This window comes from Pleurodeles waltl, chromosome 11 (genome assembly GCF_031143425.1).
Source record: "Pleurodeles waltl isolate 20211129_DDA chromosome 11, aPleWal1.hap1.20221129, whole genome shotgun sequence".
NCBI lineage: Eukaryota > Metazoa > Chordata > Amphibia > Caudata > Salamandridae > Pleurodeles > Pleurodeles waltl.
The window spans coordinates 393,076,973-393,103,982 of NC_090450.1; positions in this window are offsets into that span (position 1 = coordinate 393,076,973).

The window sequence follows — 27,010 nt, forward strand, 5'->3', positions numbered from 1 at the left end:
CAGTGGTTCTCCAAAGGGAAACTTGCGGAGGGGGGTCCCCGCAAGTTCTTTGCATATGACCAGGTGGGACATGTGAGGGGGGACCCCAAATGCCCCAAGAGTACACCAGCACCCACGGGTGCTCAGTCCAAGGGTTTGGCTAGTGTAGAGCTTGGGGAGGAGTTGGTCCCAGGTGGGTGGGAGCCAGCTGAGATGACCCTTATCTCACCAGGGGACAGTGAGATGGTCCAGAGAACCCTCGTGCCTGAGAACACTAAGAAGTACAGGCAGTGGGTGACCATTAATGGACAGAGGGTGGAGGCTCTGAGAGACACAGGAGCACGTGTGACTACAGTGTGGAGTCACCTGGTGTCTGAAGAACAGATCGATCCCTGTGTACTTCACCAAGTAGTTGCAGTAGACAACTCGGAGCGCCTGTGCAGAGTGGCGCAGGTTCCCTTTGAATGGGGTGGGGTCTCAGGTTCCTTGAAGGTAGCTGTGAGTCCAACCATGCCTATGGATTGTTTGCTTGGCAATGACCTGGAGGTTTCCCCTTGGAAGGAGTTGGAACACAGGTCACACTTGGGTCTGCCTGGGTGGGTATATGTATCCACCAGGTCAATGGCAGCCCGTCAGGGTGGTCAGAAGGCCCTGGAGCCTGAAAAAGTGGCCCAGGGGACCGCCAAAAAGAGAAAAGGCAAGGGGTGTGGGAAACTGGCCCCAGAAGTTCCCACAGTCCGGGAGGAGGCAGAGCCTGAGGGCGACAACCTGGAGCCTACAGGGGAACAGGTGGCTGAGCTGGGGGAGGTCCCTGAGCTGTCACAGTGGCAGCAGGAAGGCAAACCCACCAGGGAGGCCTCATGTGAGGTACAGAGGACATGCCCTACTCTAGTGGGTTTGTGGCAGCAGACTGAAGACCAGGCGGCTGAGAAGGATCCAGGACATCACCTGATTTATTGGGAGGACGGCCTCCTATGTAGCTAGCCTAAGGTTGCTAAGCCTGGGTCAGCCCGTGGGCTGGTAGTATCCCAGTACTTCAGAGCCTTCCTGCTGGGTCTGGCTCATGATGAAGTGAACAATCTGTCCCTTCAGAGTGATTAAAACTCGAGTAAATTTGTAGGACTTTATTTTCAAAGAAAGTTGCCACCTTATTGCAGAATTTTACAACTTGGGGGGGAGAGGTTGCCATCAAGGCGAGTACAACTCAAAAAAAGTTCTCTGGGGGCATTAGATGCCTCTTTAATCTTTTGGGTAAAAAAATCTGATTTGGCTTTAGTACTCGCCTCTTTATAGACTTTGAAAACAATTCTTAATTTTTCTTTCTCAGCCAAGTTAGGATCTAACTTCCATCGCCGTTCTTGTTGGCGATATTTTCTTTGAAGTAACTTAAGGTCCTTAGTGAACCAAGGACAAGTATTTTTTTTTATTTGTTTCTGAAAAAACAGAAGTGTTAAGTGGAACAAGTTGATTAATAGCAATATTTATTCCCTGATTAAAACTATCTGTAGCTGACAAAGAGAGATTTTTGGCGGCTTCCCAACCTGCCACCAGAGCCGGTCCTAGCTGTTGCTTATTAATGCGATTCCAGTATCTGCCAGATTGTGCCTTAGTGCTAGATTGCTGTGACAGATGGACATTCATAAATCTAAAGGTTAGGAGATGATGATCAATCCAGCTAAGAGGGGTATTAGCAGCATCTGGTCCTCAGACCGGGCAAATATCCCGTCTGACAGATGGCCTGCTGCATGAGTGGCTGATGTAACTTTCAATTCCCAGTCTAAAGCTGACATAAAACTTAAAATATCCTCAATGTGTGGATTTTGACTATCATCAAAATGAAGATTAAAATCCCTTAAAATAATAGATTTAGCAGACAAAATTAAAGGTTCTCATAAATTAGGCCAGTGCTACAAAAAATTGGAATAGGGGCCCGGAGGCCGATAAACTAGAAGTCCATCAAATAATAAAGGTTTTTTTTGCCATATTTTGAAATACATTCCTTCACTGCTCTCTGAGAAAGGAGTATTCCCCTTCCATTGGCAGACAAGATGTGACCTACAAATAATTGCTAATTCTCCACCTCTGCCAGTGGTTCTATCCAATCTATAAAATGCATAGCCTGGAGGCATAGCTACTATAAAATCTGGATTAGAGTCAGCTTTCGCCCAAGTTTCAGTAATAAAAAGGCAATCAAGATTGTGATGACCAATTAAATCTTTAATTTCCATTTTATGTTTAATTACATAACGTGCGTTGATTAAAGTGCTAATTAACGGATCCCTAGTTAAGGCCATACCCTTTTTTTGCTTTTTCCATTCCCTAGATGAGGGCCTGTTAGAAGCCCTGACATCACATAAAATCCAGGGCGTCCAATTACAGTGCTTGCAGCTCCATTCATTCAAGTTATCTGGGGCCATCTTATGCAAACACTTGCATGATAGACTAACCACTATAAATTGGAGAATTTGTGATGAATAAGAGAGAAAGTCTTAAGTTGCCTGGTCACCGGCCCCCAGTCTTAGTAGGTCGCGTACTGGCGCAGACAGGCCTGCCTTAGGCTCGCCCGCTGCACGTTTCCGCTGCTGGCGGCATCGGGACTAAAACGTCGGCCCGAGGGAGTTCCGGCTCACGTGACCAGCAGCAGCTAGACTGCTAACCTTTAAGTTTGCCACAAAAATAAAAATGGATGGAAGGGCTCTGACAGGCCCCTAGCTTTCCAAAATAAAAATATTATGCCATTAAAAAGCTAAAATAGCTAAAATATCCTGGGATTACAATGAATGCCCCCAAATTGAGCCAAAAACACTCATTCAGCACTTACTCTCTCCTACTGTATTTAGCTACATGCTGGCCTTCAGAAAACAGACTGCCCGCTTCAGAGCTCTCGCACAAGAGAACCCGGAAGCTAGCCAGACAGATATAAAATGGTGGTATGATCAGAATGCCACTCTGGTTGAGTTTCAGCCTGGACAAAAAGTGTGGGTAATGGCGCAGGTGGAGCCTAGGGCGCTCCAGGACAAATGGACTGGGCCATTTGAGGTGGGGGTGAGGTGGCAAGAGCAAAGTCACCTACCTTTTAGACTTGCAGACTCCCAGGAACCCCTTGAGGGAACTGCATGGGAACCAGCGGACACCAAACTTTGAGCTGACTGAATTGCTCATGCTCCTAGCAACAGATGATGGGGTGGAGGAAGAGAGTGAGTCTCTTCCTGACCTGCTGTCTGCTGGAGAAAAAGATGCGTCTGTGGAGGGAGTGAACCTCTCCCCCTCCCTGACCTCAGAACAAGAGGGGGACTGTCACCAGGTATTGGGTCAGTTCACCTCCCTGTTCTCCTTGATCCAAGGGGTCACACACTTGTGTAAACATGATATGGACACTGGGGACAGTCCACCCATTAAACAGAAGGTTTGCAGGGTGACTGATAGGGTCAGGGCTAGCATCAAAGATAAGGTGTCTAAGATGTTATCCCTAGGGGTCATTGAGTTTTCTAGCAGTCCTTGGGCCATCCCTGCTCCTGGTGCCACCCCAGAACTCCGGTTTTGTGTGGACCTCTGGGGTCTCAATGCAGTCACTAAAACAGATGCGCACCCCATCCCCTGAGCTCATCGATTGTTTGGGAGCTGCAAAATACCTCAGCACATTTCATTTGACGTCTGGGTATTGGCAGATTGCCTTAACTGGAGGGACAAGTAGAGGTCAATATTTTCTACCCCAGATGGACAGTTCCAGTTCAAAGAGATGCCATTTGGGATGGAAAATACCCCTGCCAAATTCCAGCCCTGTAATCCTGTCTCAGACCTACCACTGCAGTGTCTATGCAGTTTTAACTTGCCACTTCGATTTGGCAAGTGTACCCACTTGCCAGGCCTAAACCTTCCCTTTTGATAGATGTAAGGCACCCCTAAGGTAGGCTCTAAGTAGCCCCATTGGCAGGGTGCAGTGTATGGTAAAGGTGGGACATGTATATATGTGTTTTACATGTCCTGACAGTGAAATACTGCCAAATGCGTTTTTGACGATGCCGGACGACAACGTGCGCCTTCGCAAAGGGCGCCGCTGCCTGGAACTGCGACGCTGCTTGCCCCGAGTGTAGGAAAGTACCATCGTTCTTGGCATGTTACCCCAATTTCTACCTGTTTGTCAGTGTGTTTTGCCTGTCTCCCTGGGATCCTGCTAGCCAGGACCCCAGTGCTCATAGTTTGTGGCCTAATGTGTGTGTTGTCAGTATGCTTAACTGTGTCACTGAAGTTCTGCTAACTAGAACTCCAGTGCTTATGCTCTCTCTATTTACCAAATTAGTCACTATAGGTTAGTGACTCCATATTTCAATTCCAATTGGTATACTGGACCCCCCCTTATAAGTCCCTCGTATATGGAACATAGATATGCAGGGCATTGGGGTTCCAGGACATCCTTAGGGGCTGCAGCATTTCTTTTGCCACCTATAAGGAGCTCAGACAAACCTTTCCTCAGGACCGCCACTGCAGCCTGAGTGAAATAGTGCATTTTCACTGCACTTAAGTAACTTATAAGTCACCTATATGTCTAACCTTCATTTACTGAAGGCTAGGTGCAAAGTTACTAAGTGTGAGGGCACCTTTTGTAGGAGGCTAGCCTGGCTTATAGTCGGTACCTTGTGGCACTTACACTCTGTGCCAGGTCCAGTTATCCCTATATTAGTAGAATAGAGGTGTTTCTAGCAGCTTAGGCTGATAGAAGGTAGCTATAGCAAAGCAGCTTAGGCTGAACTAGGAGACATGCAAAGCTCCTACTATACCACTTACATCATATAACACAATACTCAGAGTTACTAAAAACAAAGTTACTTTATTTTAGTGACAATATACCAAAAGTATCTCAGAGGATACCCTCACTTAGGAGGTAAGTAATATACACAAATTATATGTACACAAACTCAAAACAGGTAAGTAACAGTAAGAAAAGTAGTGCAAACAATGTATAATCACAATAGGATGCAATAGGTAGACATAGGTCTAGGGGCAACACAAACCATATACTCCAAAAGTGGAATGTGTAGGAGGCTGGACTGGCTTGTAGTGAGTACCAAGGGGTACTTGCACCTTGCACCAGGCCCAGTTATCCCTTATTAGTGTATAGGGTGTCTAGCAGCTTAGGCTGATAGATAATGGTAGCTTAGCAGAGCAGCTTAGGCTGAACTAGGAGACGTGTGAAGCTACTACAGTACCACTTAGTGTCATATGCACAATATCATAAGAAAACACAATACACAGTTATACTAAAAATAAAGGTACTTTATTTTTATGACAATATGCCAAAGTATCTTAGAGTGTACCCTCAGTGAGAGGATAGGAAATCTACACAAGATATATATACACAATAGCAAAAATATGCAGTATAGTCTTAGAAAACAGTGCAAACAATGTATAGTTACAATAGGATGCAATGGGGACACATAGGGCTAGGGGCAACACAAACCATATACTCCAAAAGTGGAATGCGAACCACGAATGGACCCCAAACCTATGTGACCTTGTAGAGGGTCGCTGGGACTATTAGAAAATAGTGAGAGTTAGAAAAATAACCCTCCCCAAGACCCTGAAAAGTGAGTGCAAAGTGCACTAAAGTTCCCCTAAGGACAAAGAAGTCGTGTTAGAGGAATAATGCAGGAAAGACACAAACCAACAATGCAACAACGATGGATTTCCAATCTAGGGTACCTGTGGGACAAGGGGACCAAGTCCAAAAGTCACAAGCAAGTCGGAGATGGGCATATGCCCAGGAAATGCCAGCTGTGGGTGCAAAGAAGCTTCTACTGGACAGAAGAAGCTGAGGTTTCTGCAGGAACGAAAAGGGCTAGAGACTTCCCCTTTGGTGGACGGATCCCTCTCGCCGTGGAGAGTCGTGCAGAAGTGTTTTTCCGCCGAAAGAACGCCAACAAGCCTTGCTAGCTGCAAATCGTGCGTTAGCGTTTTTGGATGCTGCTGTGGCCCAGGAGGGACCAGGAGGTCGTAAATTGGACCAGGAGGTAGAGGGGACGTTGAGCAAGACAAGGAGCCCTCTTAGCAGCAGGTAGCACCCGGAGAAGTGCCAGAACAGGCACTACGAGGATGCCTGAAACAGTGCTCACCCGAAGTTACACAAAGGAGTCCCACGTCGCCGGAGACCAACTTAGAAAGTCGTGCAATGCAGGTTAGAGTGCCGTGGACCCAGGCTTGGCTGTGCACAAAGGATTTCCGCCGGAAGTGCACAGGGGCCGGAGTAGCTGCAAAAGTCGCGGTTCCCAGCAATGCAGTCTAGCGAGGTGAGGCAAGGACTTACCTCCACCAAACTTGGACTGAAGAGTCACTGGACTGTGGGGGTCACTTGGACAGAGTTGCTGGATTCGAAGGACCTCGCTCGTCGTGCTGAGAGGAGACCCGAGGGACCGGTAAAGCAGCTTTTTGGTGCCTGCGGTTGCAGGGGGAAGATTCCGTCGACCCACGGGAGATTTCTTCGGAGCTTCTAGTGCAGAGAGGAGGCAGACTACCCCCACAGCATGCACCACCAGGAAAACAGTTGAGAAGGCGGCAGGATCAGCGTTACAGAGTTGCAGTAGTCGTCTTTGCTACTATGTTGCCGTTTTGCAGGCTTCCAGCGCGGTCAGCAGTCGATTCCTTGGTAGAAGGTGAAGAGAGAGATGCAGAGGAACTCGGCTGAGCTCTTGCATTTGTTATCTAAAGTTTCCCCAGAGACAGAGACCCTAAATAGCCAGAAAAGAGGGTTTGGCTACCTAGGAGAGAGGATAGGCTAGCAACACCTGAAGGAGCCTATCAGAAGGAGTCTCTGACGTCACCTGGTGGCACTGGCCACTCAGAGCAGTCCAGTGTGCCAGCAGCACCTCTGTTTCCAAGATGGCAGAGGTCTGGAGCACACTGGAGGAGCTCTGGACACCTCCCAGGGGAGGTGCAGGTCAGGGGAGTGGTCACTCCCCTTTCCTTTGTCCAGTTTCACGCCAGAGCAGGGCTAAGGGGTCCCCTGAACCGGTGTAGACTGGCTTATGCAGAATTGGGCACATCTGTGCCCAACAAAGCATTTCCAGAGGCTGGGGGAGGCTACTCCTCCCCTGCCTTCACACCATTTTCCAAAGGGAGAGGGTGTAACACCCTCTCTCAGAGGAAGTCCTTTGTTCTGCCATCCTGGGCCAGGCCTGGCTGGACCCCAGGAGGGCAGATGCCTGTCTGAGGGGTTGGCAGCAGCAGCAGCTGCAGTGAAACCCCAGGAAGGGCAGTTTGGCAGTACCAGGGTCTATGCTACAGACCACTGGGATCATGGGATTGTGCCAACTATGCCAGGATGGCATAGAGGGGGCAATTCCATGATCATAGACATGTTACATGGCCATATTCGGAGTTACCATTGTGAAGCTACATATAGGTAGTGACCTATATGTAGTGCACGCGTGTAATGGTGTCCCCGCACTCACAAAGTCAGGGGAATTGGCCCTGAACAATGTGGGGGCACCTTGGCTAGTGCCAGGGTGCCCTCACACTAAGTAACTTTGCACCTAACCTTTACCAGGTAAAGGTTAGACATATAGGTGACTTATAAGTTACTTAAGTGCAGTGTAAAATGGCTGTGAAATAACGTGGACGTTATTTCACTCAGGCTGCAGTGGCAGGCCTGTGTAAGAATTGTCAGAGCTCCCTATGGGTGGCAAAAGAAATGCTGCAGCCTATAGGGATCTCCTGGAACCCCAATACCCTGGGTACCTCAGTACCATATACTAGGGAATTATAAGGGTGTTCCAGTAAGCCAATGTGAATTGGTAAAATTAGTCACTAGCCTGTCAGTGACAATTTGAAAGAAATGAGAGAGCATAACCACTGAGGTTCTGATTAGCAGAGCCTCAGTGAGACAGTTAGTCACTACACAGGTAACACATTCAGGCACACTTATGAGCACTGGGGCCCTGGTGAACAGGGTCCCAGTGACACATACAACTAAAACAACATATATACAGTGAAAAAATGGGGGTAACATGCCAGGCAAGATGGTACTTTCCTACACAACCCCCCCCCCCCCCAAACGAAGGACAATAAGACTAGCCATGACCTGATGAGTCTTCATTGTCTAAGTGGAAATATCTGGAGAGTCCATCTGCATTGGAATGGCTACTCCCAGGTCTATGTTCCACTGTATAATCCATTCCCTGTAGAGATATGGACCACCTCAACAATTTAGGATTTTCACCTTTCATTTGTTTTAGCCAAAGTAGAGGTTTGTGGTCTGTCTGAACAATTAAGTGAGTGCCAAACAGGTATGGCCTCAACTTCTTCAGAGCCCAGACCACAGCAAAGGCCTCCCTCTCTATGGCAGACCAACGCTTTTCTCTAGGGGTCAACCTCCTACTAATAAAAGCAACAGGTTGATCCTGGCCCTCAGAATTAAGTGGTGATAGGACTGCCCCTACTCCTAATTCAGATGCATCAGTTTGGACATAGCAATTTTTAGAGTAACAAGGGCTTTTCAGGACAGGTGCAGAGCACATGGCCTGCTTCAGCTCCTAAAAAGCTTTCTGACAGTTTGCTGTCCATAATACCTTTTTAGGCATTTTCTTGGATGTGAGGTCATTAAGAGGGGCTGCAATGGAGCCATAGTTCTTAATGAACCTCCTGTAATACCCAGTGAGGCCTAGGAAGGCTCTCACCTGAGTCTGAGTGGTAGGGGGAACCCAATCAATAATTGTTTGGATTTTCCCCTGCAGTGGTGCAATCTGTTCCCCACCAACAAGGTGTCCCAGATAAACCACCTTACCCTGCCCTATCTGGCACTTTGAAGCCTTGATAGTGAGGCCTGCCTTTTGCAGGGCCTCTAAAACTTTCCATAGGTGGACCAGGTGATCATCCCAGCTGGAGCTAAAGACAGCTATATCGTCCAAATATGCTGCACTGAAAGCTTCCAGCCCTTGCAGGACTGTATTCACCAACCTCTGAAAAGTGGCAGGTGCATTTTTCAAACCAAAAGGCATTACAGTAAACTGGTAATGGCCTCCAATGGTTGAAAATGCAGTTTTAGGTTTAGCATCTTCTGACAATTTGATCTGCCAATACCCTGCAGTCAAATCAAAAGTGCTTAGATACTTGGCAGATGCCAGTGTATCTATGAGCTCATCTGCCCTGGGTATAGGGTGAGCATCAGTTTTGGTTACCAAGTTGAGACCTCTATAGTCTACACAAAACCGCATTTCCTTCTTTCCATCTTTGGAATGGGGTTTTGGTACAAGTACCACAGGAGAAGCCCATAGACTTTCAGAGTGCTCAACCACTCCTAGTTCTAACATTTTCTGCATCTCTTGCTTTATGCAGTCTCTGACATGGTCAGGCTGCCTATAGATCTTACTTTTGACAGGTAAACTGTCTCCAGTATCTATAGTGTGCTCACACCAAGAAGTGGTACCTGGCACAGTAGAGAAGAGTTTAGAGAATTGATCTAGGAGATTTATGCAATGGTCTTTCTGCTCAGCAGTAAGACAATCAGCCAAAACTACACCTTCCACAAGAGCATCTTGTTCTGTGGAAGAGAAGAGATCAGGTAGAGGATCACTGTCTTCTTCCTGTCCCTCATCAGTTGCCATGAGCAGGGTGAGATCAGCCCTGTCATAGTAGGGTTTCAGGCGATTGACATGGAGCACCCTAAGGGGACTCCTGGCAGTGCCTAAGTCAACTAAATAGGTGACTTCTCCCTTCTTTTCAACAATTGTGTGGGGACCACTCCATTTATCCTGGAGTGTTCTTGGGGCCACAGGCTCCAAGACCCACACTTTCTGCCCTGGTTGGTACTGAACCAAAACAGCCTTCTGATCATGCCATTGCTTCTGGAGCTCTTGGCTGGCCTGAAGGTTTTTACTGGCCTTTTTCATATACTCAGCCATCCTTGATCTGAGGCCAAGTACATAGTCCACAATATCCTGCTTAGGAGCTTTTAAAGGTTGTTCCCAACCCTCCTTTACAAGTGTGAGTGGACCCCTAACAGGGTGTCCAAAAAGAAGTTCAAAGGGGCTGAAGCCCACTCCTTTCTGGGGTACCTCCCTGTAGGCAAAAAGGAGGCATGTAGAAGGATATCCCATCTCCTGCGGAGTTTTTCAGGGAGACCCATAATCATGCCTTTGAGAGTTTTATTAAATCTCTCCACCAGTCCATTTGTTTGTGGATGATAGGGTGTAGTGAACTTGTAAGTTACACCACACTCCTTCCACATGGCCTTTAAGTATGCAGACATGAAATTGCTTCCTCTGTCTGATACTACTTCCTTTGGGAAGCCCACCCTGGAAAATATTCCCAGGAGGGCCTTTGCCACTGCAGGAGCTGTAGTGGTCCTTAAAGGAATAGCTTCAGGATATCTTGTGGCATGGTCCACTACCACCAAGATAAACCTATTGCCTGAAGCAGTAGGAAGGTCAAGGGGGCCAACTATGTCAACCCCTACCCTCTCAAAGGGAACCCCAACCACAGGCAGTGGGATAAGGGGTGCCTTTGGGGTGCCACCTGTCTTGCCACTGGCTTGACAGGTTTCACAGGACTTACAAAATTCCTTTGTGTCCTCAGACATCCTAGGCCAATGAAACAAGGGAACAAGTCTGTCCCAAGTTTTCATTTGTCCCAGGTGTCCAGCTAGGGGAATGTCGTGAGCCAGAGTTAGGAGGAACTTTCTGTACTCCTGAGGGATCACTAATCTCCTGGCAGCTCCAGGTTTAGGATCCCTTGCCTCAGTGTACAAGAGATTGTCCTCCCAGTAAACTCTGTGAGAGTCACTAACATCCCCATTAGCCTGTTTGACAGCTTGCTGTCTCAGACCCTCTAATGTGGGACAGGTTTGCTGTGCCACACTCAGCTCCTCCCTGGCAGGCCCCCTTCACCCAAAAGCTCAGCAGTGTCTGCTTCGAGCTCCTCTGGTGTAGGTTCTGCACAGGGAGGGAATTCTTCTTCCTCAGAAGTTGAATCCACTGTAGAGGGAGGGATAGTAGGAAGTGGTTTGCTTCTACTAGCCCTAGCTTTAGGGAGCACTTGGTCCATTGTTCCAGGATCCAAGCTTCCCTGTCCTTTTTGCTTTTTGGCCTGAGACCTTGTCAAAGCAAAAATATGCCCTGGGATGCCCAGCATTGCTGCATGGGCCTCCAACTCCACATCTGACCAAGCTGATGTCTCCAAATCATTTCCTAGTAGACAGTCTACAGGTAAATCTGTGGCTACCACAACTTTCTTTGGACCAGTAACCCCCCCCAGTTGAGATTAACAACAGCCATGGGGGTGGCTAAGTGTGTTGTTGTGAGCATCGGTTACTTGGTACTGGTGACCAAGTAGGTGTTGTTCAGGGTGGACCAGTTTCTCTATGACCATAGTCACACTGGCTCCAGTGTCCCTGTAGGCCTGAACCTCAACACCATTTATTAGGGGTAGTTGCTTGTACTTATCCATATTAAGGGGACAAGCAACTAAGGTATCTTAGGCTGGCGGGGGTCTTGCAATCCTACTCTGTCTTCTTGTGAGATCTCAGGTTCCGCTTGCGGGGTGGTTCTTCTTCTGCAGGAGGTGGGGTTCTGGTGGCCTGTCGTTGTGTGGGGGCCTCCTGTCCACTGTCGCCGGCGGAGGTGGTAGGCTGTTCCTGGCCTGGGCTAGTGACAGGGGCCCTTTGGGGTGCCACATGGTCCCGCAATGTGGTGACGATCTGGGTAAGGGCCAGGACGATGGTCCCCATTGCGGAACCGATGTTCCTCAGTTCCTCCCTGAACCCCATGTACCGTTCCTCCTGCAGTTCCTGGATCTCCTGGAACAGGGCCAGTACTGTCGCCATCGTCTCCTGGGAGCGGTGGTATGCTCCCATGATGGTGGAGAGGGCCTCTTGGAGAGTCGGTTCCCCGGGCCTGTCCCCCCCCTGTCGCACAGCAGCCCTCCCAGTTCCCCTGTGTCCCTGGGCCTCTGTCCCCTGGCCGGTGTGCCCACTACCACTGCCCCCAGGTCCCTGTTGTTGTTGGGGTGGTGGGTCAACCTGGGTGCCCTGTAGTGGTGGACACACCGCTGATTGACGTGCCCTGGAGACAGAGGCATGGGCCCGCTGGGTGGTAGCTGTGCTGGTGTTCCCAGAGGGGGTTGGGTCTGGTGTAGCCTGTGGCTGTCTGTGGGGAACCGACTGTCCAGAGGTCCCCGATGGGCCGGGCTGGTCGTCTGGCTCCAGGGAGACAGAGCTGCTGTCATCACTGGGGCCTCTTCTGGGGGTGGGATGGACATCTCTGGACCCTCCGTGGCAGTGTGGTGGCGTTCGGGTCCTGCAGGGGTATAAAGGTATGGTTATTGTTTCTGTGTGTGGGATTTCGTGTGATGGGTGGGTGTCCGTGTACCCAAGTGCAGGCATTTCCTTGTGGGGGCTTTTGTGAGGGTGGCTTGTGGGGGTGATGTGTGTGTGCAGTGGGCATGCTTTGGTGATGGGTGTCCATGCTTTGGGGTCGCATGCAGGGCTTGGTGTTGGGATGGGTGGGTTGTGATGGTGAGGCTTTTGCTAGGGGTTGGTGTGATGGGGGAGGGGGTGAGGGTGGGGGTATGATTTGGCATTCAGGTGGGGTGGGGGTGGGAAGCAGTAGTGAAGATTTGCCTTACCAGAGTCCATTCCTCCGCCTACTCCAGCGAGGCCCTCAGGATGCAGGATGTGCAAGACTTCCTCCTCCCACGCGGTAAATTCTGGGGGAGTAGGTGGGGGTCAGCCGCCAGTCTTCTGCACCGCAATGTTGTGCCTTGATATCATGGAACGCACCTTCCCCCGTAGGTCGTTCCATCTCTTCCTGATGTCCTCCCGATTGCGTGGATGCTGTCCCACCGCGTTAACCCTGTCCACTATCCTTTGCCATAGCTCAATCTTCCTGGCGATTGTGGTGTGCTGCACCTGTGCCCGAAGAGCTGGGGCTCTACACGGACTATTTCCTCCACCATGACCCTGAGTTCTGCGTCACTGAACCTGGGGTGTCTTTGGGGTGCCATGGGGTGGTGTGGTTGAGGTGTGGGGTGGCGTTTGTGGTGATGAGTGTGGTGCGTGTGGTGGTGTGTGGTGTTTGGTGCGTGGATTCTGTGTGGGTGATGGTGTTGTGTGCCTCTGTGTTGTGGGATTCTCTATTCCGTGCTCTGTCTCTAGCCTTCGTCAATGATTTCGGGTGGTAGGGGCTTGTGGGTGATGTGGGTGTGTGTTTTATATTGTGTTGGGTGTGTGGGAGTGGTGTTAGTATGTGTATCAGGTGTGTGTATTTCGAAGTGACCAATGTGGCTGAGTTTTCTATGGGTGAGTGTATTTTGACCGCGGCGGTGTGTACCGCCAATGGAATACCGCGTTTGAAAGAGCGCTGCGTGGATTTGTGGGTCGGAATGGTATGGGCGTATTTCTGTTGGCGTGACGGTGGAGGTTTGGTCAGCGCCATTTTTTCACTGACCTTTGGTGTGGCGGATTATTGAGGATGTCGGGTTTTCGGCGGTTTGGCAGTTGCGGGTCAGAATGACCGTGGCGGTTTACAGCGGCCGCGGCGGTGTTATGGCGGTCTTCTGACCGGCGGTAAGCGCCTTTTACCGCTGAGGTCAGAATGACCCCCTTAGTGTGTGGGCACCCTGGCACTAGCCATGGTGCCCCCACATCGTTCAGGGCAAATTTCCCGGACTTTGTGAGTGCGGGGACACCATTACACGCATGCACTATAAATAGGTCACTACCTATGTATAGCGTCACAATGGTAACTCCGAACATGGCCATGTAACATGTCTAAGATCATGGAATTGTCACCCCAATGCCAGGGAGACAATTCCATGATCCCCCGAGTCTCTAGCACAGATCCGGGTACTGCCAAACTGCCTTTCCTGGGGTTTCACTGCAGCTGCTGCTGCTGCCAACCCCTCAGACAGGTTTCTGCCCTCCTGGGGTCCAGCCAGGCCTGGTCCAGGAAGGCAGAACAAAGGACTTCCTCAGAGAGATGGTGTTACACCCTCTCCCTTTGGAAAAAGATGTCAGGGCTGGGGAGGAGTAGCCTCCCCCAGCCTCTGGAAATGCTTTGATGGGCACAGATGGTGCCCATCTCTGCATAAGCCAGTCTACACCGGTTCAGGGATCCCCCAGCCCTGCTCTGGCGCGAAACTGGACAAAGGAAAGGGGAGTGACCACTCCCCTGACCTGCACCTCCCAGGGGAGGTGCCCAGAGCTCCTCCAGCGGGCCCCAGACCTCTGCCATCTTGGATTCAGAGGTGTGCTGGCACACTGGACTGCTCTGTGTGGCCAGGGCCAGCAGGTGACGTCAGAGACTCCTTCTGATAGGCTCTTACATGTGTTACTAGCCTATCCTCCTTCCTAGGTAGCCAAACCTCCTTTTCTGGTTATTTAGGGTCTCTGCTCTGGGGAATTCTTCAGATACCGAATGCAAGAGCTCACCAGAGTTCCTCTGCATCTGTCTCTTCACCTCATGCCAAAGGATCGACCGCTGACTGCTCAGGACACCTGCAAAACCGCAACAAAGTAGCAAAGACGACTACTGCAACCTTGTATCGCTTCATCCTTCCGGCTTTCTCGATTGTTTCCTGGTGGTGCATGCTCTGGGGGTAGCCTGCCTCCTTTCTGCACCAGGAGCTCTGAAGAAATCTCCCGTGGGTCAACGGAATCTTCCGCCTGCAACCGCAGGCAACAAAAGACTGCATCACCGGTCCTCTGGGTCCCCTCTCAGCACGACGAGTGTGGTCCCTGGAACTCAGCAACTCTGTCCAAGTGACTCCCGCAGTCCAGTGACTCTTCAGTCCAAGTTTGGTGGAGGTAAGTCCTTTCCTCCCCATGCTAGACTGCATTGCTGGGTACCGCGTGATTTGCAAGTGCTCCGGCTCCTGTGCACTCTCCCAGGATTTCCTTCGTGCACAGCCAAGCCCGGGTCCCCGGCTCTCTAACCTGCAGTGCACAACCTTCTGAGTTGTCCTCCGGCGTCGTGGGTCTCCCTTTTGTGTCTTTGGGTGGACTCCGGTTCACTCCTCTTCTAAGTGCCTGTTCCGGTACTTCTGCGGGTACTGCTTGCTTCTGTGAGGGCTCCCTGACTTGCTGGGTGCACCCTCTGTCTCCTCATCCAAGTGGCGACATCCTGGTCCCTCCTGGGCCACAGCAGCATCCAAAAACCCTAACCGCGACCCTTGCAGCTAGCAAGGCTTGTTTGCAGTCTTTCTGCGCGGGATCACCTCTGCAAGCTTCTTCACGACGTGGGACATCCATCCTCCAAAGGGGAAGTTTCTAGCCCTCTTCGTTCTTGCAGAATCCACAGCTTCTACCATCTGGTGGCAGCTTCTTTGTACCCTCAGCTGGCATTTCCTGGGCATCTGCCCACTCTCGACATTGTCGCGACTCTTGGACTTGGTCCCCTTGTTCCACAGGTACTCAGGTCTGGAAATCCACTTTGGTTGCTTTGCTGGTGTTGGTCTTCCTTGCAGAAACCCCCTATCACGACTTCTGTGCTCTCTGGGGGTTATAGGTGCAATTTACACCTACTTTTCAGGGTCTTGGGGTGGGCTATTTTTCTAACCCTCACTGTTTTCTTACAGTCCCAGCGACCCTCTACAAGCTCACATAGGTTTGGGGTCCATTCGTGGTTCGCATTCCACTTTTGGAGTATATGGTTTGTGTTGCCCCTATACCTATGTGCTCCTATTGCAATCTACTGTAACTTTACATTGCTTGCATTACTTCCTTTTGCTATTACTGCATATTTTTGGTATTGTGTACATATATCTTGTGTATATTTGGCATCCTCATACTGAGGGTACTCACTGAGATACTTTTGGCATATTGTCATAAAAATAAAGTACCTTTATTTTTAGTATATCTGTGTATTGTGTTTTCTTATGATATTGTGCATATGACCCCAGTGGTATAGTAGGAGCTTTGCATGCCTCCTAGTTCAGCCTAAGCTGCTCTGCTAAAGCTACCTTCTATCAGCCTAAGCTGCTAGAAACACCTCTTCTACACTAATAAGGGATAACTGGACCTGGTGCAGAGTGTAAGTACCCCTTGGTACCCACTACAAGCCAGGCCAGCCTCCTACAATGAGGCAGGGGTGTGGCCTGCATATCCTGATGAGCCATCTCTGCTGGAGAGGAGGGGAGGAGTGGTAACTTACACCTGAATGGGCGGTGCCTGCCACCACACAATGAAGTCTCCAACCTCCTGGTGTGTGGCTGGAGCCTGGCCTGGACAAGAAAGGATCTTCCAGACACTTGAGATGTTACTTTGAAATTTTCCAATTTCAAAGGCAGAAAGGGTTATAAGTAGTGGACCCAAAACTCTAGACTTTAGATTACTTCCAGGATTCAAGAAGAACCTCTGCCTGGAAAAGAGCTTTCCTCCTATTTTGAAGCCTCAGGGACAGCAAAGGCTTCACCAAGCAGACCTGAGTCTGCTTGCTGTGGACTCCAGCTTCCCAAACGGTGCCATTCCAGTTCCTGGGCCCCTGGAAATGAATTCCTGGAGGAAAAACCAGTCTAACTACGCTGGGCGACGCTGTGCGACTTTGCAAAGGACGCCGCTGCCTGGAGCTGCGACGCCGCATGCCCAAGGCCATAGACCTTGCTGAGTGCAACGAATCCGATGACCCTGTAAGCTTGTGCCACTACTCCGGAACCGCGACGCTGCCTGCCCCGAGGCCGTGGACCACGTAGAAGTCTGACGACCCTGCAGGCCCCACGTCGATGCAGCTGTTGATCCCGCCGACGTCGCTGACACCGGAGTGTCGTAAGTCCAACGTTCATGACAACCCGAAGCCATCACAGTGCCTGCGGCTTTGTGATGTCATTGTGAACCCGTGAGGTTGCCCCGCAGCATCATGACTCCACCGGACTTCGCATCTGCGGCAACCCAGGGACGGACTTTTTATCTGATGCTGCTTCACCTCCACATCCCTGTAGCGAGAACTCAAAGCTGCTGAGCGACGCAGCTGTCCTGCTTCGTGGCACCAGAACCAACGCTGCATCGGACCTAACGTTGCCGCTCTTCCCGACTCCGTGCACCGGCCTGTTTTCTACTTGTTTCTTAAGGGACAGTACCTGGGGGTTTAACGACTTCGTAAACGGCGCCATTGGCGTAGCATTGTAGGGAACCACTCCGTCAGGACGCTGCATAATACCAACTTGCAGTATTTATGCCTCAAGGCACTGTTTTCTAGCTTTTTTTAAGTGCTAAATTCATCATTTTAACTGTCTATTGTGGATCTTTATCGTATTTGGTCTTGTTCATTTAGATAAAATGTTAACTATTTTTCTAAACCTGTGTTGTCATTTTGTAGTGATCCACTGTATTACTGTGTATGTTTGTACAAATACTTAACACGTTATCCTTGAGTTAAGCCTGCCTGCTCGTGCCAAACTACTGAGGGGGCAAGAGGGGGTTAACTGAGTGTAATTATCCTTTACCCTGACTAGAGTGAGGGTCCTTGCTTGGACAGGAGGTAACTTGACTGACAACCAAAGATCTAATTTCTAACACTGGTGATCAGCGGTGAGGATTTGAACCTGTATTTTTATTTGACATACAGTGATTTAGTGTACACTACTGTTTTCAGTGCAGACCGTTACGTGACCACTTACAATTTTTGTTTTTCCTCTACTTTGGACTTTTTCCCTACTTCCATATTTTAGGTGATCCTTGATTGACTTTTTGAACTTCATTGAGAACTCATTTTTCTGCCTTTGGAACTTTGCACATTTGTTTATTCTTCATCATGTCTCAATCTGGAGATGCATCAGTTGGAGCTGCTTTTGACTTAGGGAAACTGGAGAGCTATACAGTGGCTCAGTTGAAGCAGTTCTGGAAAGATCTTGCCTGTCCCATTAAGGGCTCCAGCAGGAAGGAGGAGCTGCAGAAGGCAATGAGGGTCTGGGTGACAGCTGAGGAAGCTAAGAGGCACACAGCGGTGGAGGATGAGGATGAGGATGAGGAACAGCAATCCATATAAAATGGTATAGTGGGTGGGCCTCCTATGTCCAGGAAGAGGATCTCCGGGGCAGGTAACAGTGTGTCTTCCAAAGGTCTGACTTCTGAATAGTTACAGGACAGACAGGCAGAGAGGGCTCACCAGTTTGAGTTGGAAACATTTAGGATGGAAGAAAGGAAGATGGTCATAGAGGAGAAGAAGTTACTACTGGCTCATAAGCTCAGCTTGAGGGAGCTGGATCATAGGAGCCAGTCCAGTAGGGATGGTGGCAGCAATATCACAGTGGAGCCTGAGAGGAAGGTGCACATTCCAAAAGACCTGGTGAAAGTCTACAAAAGGGAGGATGACATTTTCTTGTGGTTCAAGGGGTATGAATCTTCTCTCCATGTGAATCTGGTCCCTGAAGCTCACTGGGGGGAAAGGTCTGTGGAAGCAGTTTGAGGTAGAGGGAGGGACACTCTGACATCCTTAGGGGATCTTCAGGGACTCACCAACACCATAATGAAAGATGTCCTACACAATGGTATGGTCTGACCCCTGAGCAGTATAAGGACAAGTTTAGGTCCTACAACAAGAAAGAATCTCAAAGCTGTTTGGAGTGTGTGGATTCTTTTTGCAGGTCACTGGATGGTTGGGTGAAGGGCAGTAAGGTGACAACGTATGAGGGGCTTTACAGTTTAATTACTTGGGAGCACTTGTACAGTTTGTTTTCCAGAGCTGCGCCAGCACCTGATTGACAGCAAGCTGACTGACCCCAGGAAGCTTGCGCAGGACGTGGACCGTTTAGAGAGCACCAGGGTCCAGAAGACGTATGGGGAGACCACGCCAACGGTGGGCAGGGTACCTCTCAGAAGAAAGGCGGGGTGTGAGGGTAAACAGGGGGAGTTCTCAAAAGGGTCCCAACCTAGTTCCCAGGGTAAGGATTCCCAGCCCCCCAGTGAAAGGAAACAATGGTTCTCCAAAGGGAAACTTGCGGAGGGGGGTCCCCGCAAGTTCTTTGCATATGACCAGGTGGGACATGTGAGGGGGGACCCCAAATGCCCCAAGAGTACACCAGCACCCACGGGTGCTCAGTCCAAGGGTTTGACTAGTGTAGAGCTTGGGGAGGAGTTGGTCCCAGGTGGGTGGGAGCCAGCTGAGATGACCCTTATCTCACCAGGGGACAGTGAGATGGTCCAGAGAACCCTCGTGCCTGAGAACACTAAGAAGTACAGGCAGTGGGTGACCATTAATGGACAGAGGGTGGAGGCTCTGAGAGACACAGGAGCAAGTGTGACTACAGTGTGGAGTCACCTGGTGTCTGAAGAACAGATCGATCCCTGTGTACTTCACCAAGTAGTTGCAGTAGACAACTCGGAGCGCCTGTGCAGAGTGGCGCAGGTTCCCTTTGAATGGGGTGGGGTCTCAGGTTCCTTGAAGGTAGCTGTGAGTCCAACCATGCCTATGGATTGTTTGCTTGGCAATGACCTGGAGGTTTCCCCTTGGAAGGAGTTGGAACACAGGTCACACTTGGGTCTGCCTGGGTGGGTATATGTATCCACCAGGTCAATGGCAGCCCGTCAGGGTGGTCAGAAGGCCCTGGAGCCTGAAAAAGTGGCCCAGGGGACCGCCAAAAAGAGAAAAGGCAAGGGGTGTGGGAAACTGGCCCCAGAAGTTCCCACAGTCCGGGAGGAGGCAGAGCCTGAGGGCGACAACCTGGAGCCTACAGGGGAACAGGTGGCTGAGCTGGGGGAGGTCCCTGAGCTGTCACAGTGGCAGCAGGAAGGCGAACCCACCAGGGAGGCCTCATGTGAGGTACAGAGGGCATGCCCTACTCTAGTGGGTTTGTGGCAGCAGACTGAAGACCAGGCGGCTGAGAAGGATCCAGGATCTCACCTGATTTATTGGGAGGACGGCCTCCTATGTAGCTAGCCTAAGGTTGCTAAGCCTGGGTCAGCCCGTGGGCTGGTAGTATCCCAGTACTTCAGAGCCTTCCTGCTGGGTCTGGCTCATGATGAAGTGAACAATCTGTCCCTTCAGAGTGATTAAAACTCGAGTAAATTTGTAGGACTTTATTTTCAAAGAAAGTTGCCACCTTATTGCAGAATTTTACAACTTGGGGGGGAGAGGTTGCCATCAAGGCGAGTACAACTCAAAAAAAGTTCTCTGGGGGCATTAGATGCCTCTTTAATCTTTTGGGTAAAAAAAAATCTGATTTGGCTTTAGTACTCGCCTCTTTATTGACTTTGCAAACAATTCTTAATTTTTCTTTCTCAGCCAAGTTAGGATCTAACTTCCATCGCCGTTCTTGTTGGCGATATTTTCTTTGAAGTAACTTAAGGTCCTTAGTGAACCAAGGACAAGTATTTTTTTTTATTTGTTTCTGAAAAAACAGAAGTGTTAAGTGGAACAAGTTGATTAATAGCAATATTTATTCCCTGATTAAAACTATCTGTAGCTGACAAAGAGAGATTTTTGGCGGCTTCCCAACCTGCCACCGGAGCCGGTCCTAGCTGTTGCTTATTAATGCGATTCCAGTATCTGCCAGATTGTGCCTTAGTGCTAGATTGCTGTGACAGATGGACATTCATAAATCTAAAGGTTAGGAGATGATGATCTATCCAGCTAAGAGGGGTATTAGCAGCATCTGGTCCTCAGACTGGGCAAATATCCCGTCTGACAGATGGCCTGCTGCATGAGTGGCTGATGTAACTTTCAATTCCCAGTCTAAAGCTGACATAAAACTTGAAAAATCCTCAATGTGTGGATTCTGACTATCATCAAAATGAAGATTAAAATCCCTTAAAATAATAGATTTAGCAGACAAAATTAAAGGTTCTCATAAATTAGGCCAGTGCTACAAAAAATTGGAATAGGGGCCCGGAGGCCGATAAACTAGAAGTCCATCAAATAATAAAGGTTTTTTTTGCCATATTTTGAAATACATTCCTTCACTGCTCTCTGAGAAAGGAGTATTCCCCTTCCATTGGCAGACAAGATGTGACCTACAAATAATTGCTAATTCTCCACCTCTGCCAGTGGTTCTATCCAATCTATAAAATGCATAGCCTGGAGGCATAGCTACTATAAAATCTGGATTAGAGTCAGCTTTCGCCCAAGTTTCAGTAATAAAAAGGCAATCAAGATTGTGATGACCAATTAAATCTTTAATTTCCATTTTATGTTTATGTTTAATTACATAACGTGCGTTGATTAAAGTGCTAATTAACGGATCCCTAGTTAAGGCCATACCCTTTTTTTGCTTTTTCCATTCCCTAGATGAGGGCCTGTTAGAAGCCCTGACATCACATAAAATCCAGGGCGTCCAATTACAGTGCTTGCAGCTCCATTCATTCGAGTTATCTGGGGCCATTTTATGCAAACACTTGCATGATAGACTAACCACTATAAATTGGAGAATTTGTGATGAATAAGAGAGAAAGTCTTAAGTTGCCTGGTCACCGGCCCCCAGTCTTAGTAGGTCGCGGACTGGCGCAGACAGGCCTGCCTTAGGCTCGCCCGCTGCACGTTTCCGCTGCTGGCGGCATCGGGACTGCAGATAAAACGTCGGCCCGAGGGAGTTCCGGCTCACGTGACCAGCAGCAGCTAGACTGCTAACCTTTAAGTTTGCAACAAAAATAAAAATGGATGGAAGGGCTCTGACAGGCCCCTAGCTTTCCAAAATAAAAATATTATGCCATTAAAAAGCTAAAATAGCTAAAATATCCTGGGATTACAATGAATGCCCCCAATTTGAGCCAAAAACACTCATTCAGCACTTACTCTCTCCTACTGTATTTAGCTACATCCTGGCCTTCAGAAACCAGACTGCCCGCTTCAGGGCTCTCGCACAAGAGAACCCGGAAGCTAGCCAGACAGATATAAAATGGTGGTATGATCAGAATGCCACTCTGGTTGAGTTTCAGCCTGGGCAAAAAGTGTGGGTAATGGCGCAGGTGGAGCCTAGGGCGCTCCAGGACAAATGGACTGGGCCATTTGAGGTGGTGGTGAGGTGGCAAGAGCAAAGTCACCTACCTTTTAGACTTGCAGACTCCCAGGAACCCCTTGAGGGAACTGCATGGGAACCAGTGGACACCAAACTTTGAGCTGACTGAATTGCTCATGCTCCTAGCAACAGATGATGGGGTGGAGGAAGAGAGTGAGTCTCTTCCTGACCTGCTGTCTGCTGGAGAAAAAGATGCGTCTGTGGAGGGAGTGAACCTCTCCCCCTCCCTGACCTCAGAACAAGAGGGGGACTGTCACCAGGTATTGGGTCAGTTCACCTCCCTGTTCTCCTTGATCCAAGGGGTCACACACTTGTGTAAACATGATATGGACACTGGGGACAGTCCACCCATTAAACAGAAGGTTTGCAGGGTGACTGATAGGGTCAGGGCTAGCATCAAAGATGAGGTGTCTAAGATGTTATCCCTAGGGGGTCATTGAGTTTTCTAGCAGTCCTTGGGCCATCCCTGCTCCTGGTGCCACCCCAGAACTCCGGTTTTTTGTGGACCTCTGGGGTCTCAATGCAGTCACTAAAACGGATGCGCACCCCATCCCCTGAGCTCATCGATTGTTTGGGAGCTGCAAAATACCTCAGCACATTTCATTTGACGTCTGGGTATTGGCAGATTGCCTTAACTGGAGGGCCAAGTAGAGGTCAATATTTTCTACCCCAGATGGACAGTTCCAGTTCAAAGTGATGCCATTTGGGATGGAAAATACCCCTGCCAAATTCCAGCCCTGTAATCCTGTCTCAGACCTACCACTGCAGTGTCTATGCAGTTTTAACTTGCCACTTCGATTTGGCAAGTGTACCCACTTGCCAGGCCTAAACCTTCCCTTTTGATAGATGTAAGGCACCCCTAAGGTAGGCTCTAAGTAGCCCCATTGGCAGGGTGCAGTGTATGGTAAAGGTGGGACATGTATATATGTGTTTTACATGTCCTGACAGTGAAATACTGCCAAATGCGTTTTTGACGACGCCGGACGACAACGCGCGCCTTCGCAAAGGGCGCCGCTGCCTGGAACTGCGACGCTGCTTGCCCCGAGTGTAGGAAAGTACCATTGTTCTTGGCATGTTACCCCAATTTCTACCTGTTTGTCAGTGTGTTTTGCCTGTCTCCCTGGGATCCTGCTAGCCAGGACCCCAGTGCTCATAGTTTGTGGCCTAATGTGTGTGTTGTCAGTATGCTTAACTGTGAACTCCAGTGCTTATGCTCTCTCTATTTACCAAATTAGTCACTATAGGTTAGTGACTCCATATTTCAATTCCAATTGGTATACTGGACCCCCCCTTATAAGTCCCTCGTATATGGAACATAGATATGCAGGGCATTGGGGTTCCAGGACATCCTTAGGGGCTGCAGCATTTCTTTTGCCACCTATAAGGAGCTCAGACAAACCTTTCCTCAGGACCGCCACTGCAGCCTGAGTGAAATAGTGCATTTTCACTGCACTTAAGTAACTTATAAGTCACCTATATGTCTAACCTTCATTTACTGAAGGCTAGGTGCAAAGTTACTAAGTGTGAGGGCACCTTTTGTAGGAGGCTAGCCTGGCTTATAGTGGGTACCTTGTGGCACTTACACTCTGTGCCAGGTCCAGTTATCCCTATATTAGTAGAATAGAGGTGTTTCTAGCAGCTTAGGCTGATAGAAGGTAGCTATGGCAAAGCAGCTTAGGCTGAACTAGGAGACATGCAAAGCTCCTACTATACCACTTATATCATATAGCACAATATCACTAGAAAACACAATACTCAGAGTTACTAAAAACAAAGGTACTTTATTTTAGTGACAATATACCAAAAGTATCTCAGAGGATACCCTCACTTAGGAGGTAAGTAATATACACAAATTATATGTACACAAACTCAAAACAGGTAAGTAACAGTAAGAAAAGTAGTGCAAACAATGTATAATCACAATAGGATGCAATAGGTAGACATAGGTCTAGGGGCAACACAAACCATATACTCCAAAAGTGGAATGTGTAGGAGGCTGGACTGGCTTGTAGTGAGTACCAAGGGGTACTTGCACCTTGCACCAGGCCCAGTTATCCCTTATTAGTGTATAGGGTGTCTAGCAGCTTAGGCTGATAGATAATGGTAGCTTAGCAGAGCAGCTTAGGCTGAACTAGGAGACGTGTGAAGCTACTACAGTACCACTTAGTGTCATATGCACAATATCATAAGAAAACACAATACACAGTTATACTAAAAATAAAGGTACTTTATTTTTATGACAATATGCCAAAGTATCTTAGAGTGTACCCTCAGTGAGAGGATAGGAAATATACACAAGATATATATACACAATAGCAAACATATGCAGTATAGTCTTAGAAAACAGTGCAAACAATGTATAGTTACAATAGGATGCAATGGGGACACATAGGGATAGGGGCAACACAAACCATATACTCCAAAAGTGGAATGCGAACCACGAATGGACCCCAAACCTATGTGACCTTGTAGAGGGTCGCTGGGACTATTAGAAAATAGTGAGAGTTAGAAAAATAACCCTCCCCAAGACCCTGAAAAGTGAGTGCAAAGTGCACTAAAGTTCCCCTAAGGACAAAGAAGTCGTGTTAGAGGAATAATGCAGGAAAGACACAAACCAACAATGCAACAACGATGGATTTCCAATCTAGGGTACCTGTGGGACAAGGGGACCAAGTCCAAAAGTAACAAGCAAGTCGGAGATGGGCATATGCCCAGGAAATGCCAGCTGTGGGTGCAAAAAAGCTTCTACTGGACAGAAGAAGCTGAGGTTTCTGCAGGAACGAAAAGTGCTAGAGACTTCCCCTTTGGTGGACGGATCCCTCTCGCCGTGGAGAGTCGTGCAGAAGTGTTTTCCCGCCGAAAGAACGCCAACAAGCCTTGCTAGCTGCAAATCATGCGGTTAGTGTTTTTGGATGCTGCTGTGGCCCAGGAGGGACCAGGAGGTCGTAAATTGGACCAGGAGGTAGAGGGGACGTTGAGCAAGACAAGGAGCCCTCTTAGCAGCAGGTAGCACCCGGAGAAGTGCCAGAACAGGCACTACGAGGATGCGTGAAACGGTGCTCACCCGAAGTTACACAAAGGAGTCCCACGTCGCCGGAGACCAACTTAGAAAGTCGTGCAATGCAGGTTAGAGTGCCGTGGACCCAGGCTTGGGTGTGCACAAAGGATTTCCGCCGGAAGTGCACAGGGGCCGGAGTAGCTGCAAAAGTCGCGGTTCCCAGCAATGCAGTCTAGCGAGGTGAGGCAAGGACTTACCTCCACCAAACTTGGACTGAAGAGTCACTGGACTGTGGGGGTCACTTGGACAGAGTTGCTGGATTCGAGGGACCTCGCTCGTCGTGCTGAGAGGAGACCCAAGGGACCGGTAATGCAGCTTTTTGGTGCCTGCGGTTGCAGGGGGAAGATTCCGTCGACCCACGGGAGATTTCTTCGGAGCTTCTAGTGCAGAGAGGAGGCAGACTACCCCCACAGCATGCACCACCAGGAAAACAGTTGAGAAGGCGGCAGGATCAGCGTTACAGAGTTGCAGTAGTCGTCTTTGCTACTATGTTGCCGTTTTGCAGGCTTCCAGCGCGGTCAGCAGTCGATTCCTTGGTAGAAGGGGAAGAGAGAGATGCAGAGGAACTCGGCTGAGCTCTTGCATTTGTTATCTAAAGTTTCCCCAGAGACAGAGACCCTAAATAGCCAGAAAAGAGGGTTTGGCTACCTAGGAGAGAGGATAGGCTAGCAACACCTGAAGGAGCCTATCAGAAGGAGTCTCTGACGTCACCTGGTGGCACTGGCCACTCAGAGCAGTCCAGTGTGCCAGCAGCACCTCTGTTTCCAAGATGGCAGAGGTCTGGAGCACACTGGAGGAGCTCTGGACACCTCCCAGGGGAGGTGCAGGTCAGGGGAGTGGTCACTCCCCTTTCCTTTGTCCAGTTTCACGCCAGAGCAGGGCTAAGGGGTCCCCTGAACCGGTGTAGACTGGCTTATGCAGAATTGGGCACATCTGTGCCCAACAAAGCATTTCCAGAGGCTGGGGGAGGCTACTCCTCCCCTGCCTTCACACCATTTTCCAAAGGGAGAGGGTGTAACACCCTCTCTCAGAGGAAGTCCTTTGTTCTGCCATCCTGGGCCAGGCCTGGCTGGACCCCAGGAGGGCAGATGCCTGTCTGAGGGGTTGGCAGCAGCAGCAGCTGCTGCAGTGAAACCCCAGGAAGGGCAGTTTGGCAGTACCAGGGTCTATGCTACAGACCACTGGGATCATGGGATTGTGCCAACTATGCCAGGATGGCATAGAGGGGGCAATTCCATGATCATAGACATGTTACATGGCCATATTCGGAGTTACCATTGTGAAGCTACATATAGGTAGTGACCTATATGTAGTGCACGCGTGTAATGGTGTCCCTGCACTCACAAAGTCAGGGGAATTGGCCCTGAACAATGTGGGGGCACCTTGGCTAGTGCCAGGGTGCCCTCACACTAAGTAACTTTGCACCTAACCTTTACCAGGTAAAGGTTAGACATATAGGTGACTTATAAGTTACTTAAGTGCAGTGTAAAATGGCTGTGAAATAACGTGGACGTTATTTCACTCAGGCTGCAGTGGCAGGCCTGTGTAAGAATTGTCAGAGCTCCCTATGGGTGGCAAAAGAAATGCTGCAGCCTATAGGGATCTCCTGGAACCCCAATACCCTGGGTACCTCAGTACCATATACTAGGGAATTATAAGGGTGTTCCAGTAAGCCAATATGAATTGGTAAAATTAGTCACTAGCCTGTCAGTGACAATTTGAAAGAAATGAGAGAGCATAACCACTGAGGTTCTGATTAGCAAAGCCTCAGTGAGACAGTTAGTCACTACACAGGTAACACATTCAGGCACACTTATGAGCACTGGGGCCCTGGTGAACAGGGTCCCAGTGACACATACAACTAAAACAACATATATGCAGTGAAAAAATGGGGGTAACATGCCAGGCAAGATGGTACTTTCCTACACAACCCCCCCCCCCCCCAAACGAAGGACAATAAGACTAGCCATGACCTGATGAGTCTTCATTGTCTAAGTGGAAATATCTGGAGAGTCCATCTGCATTGGAATGGCTACTCCCAGG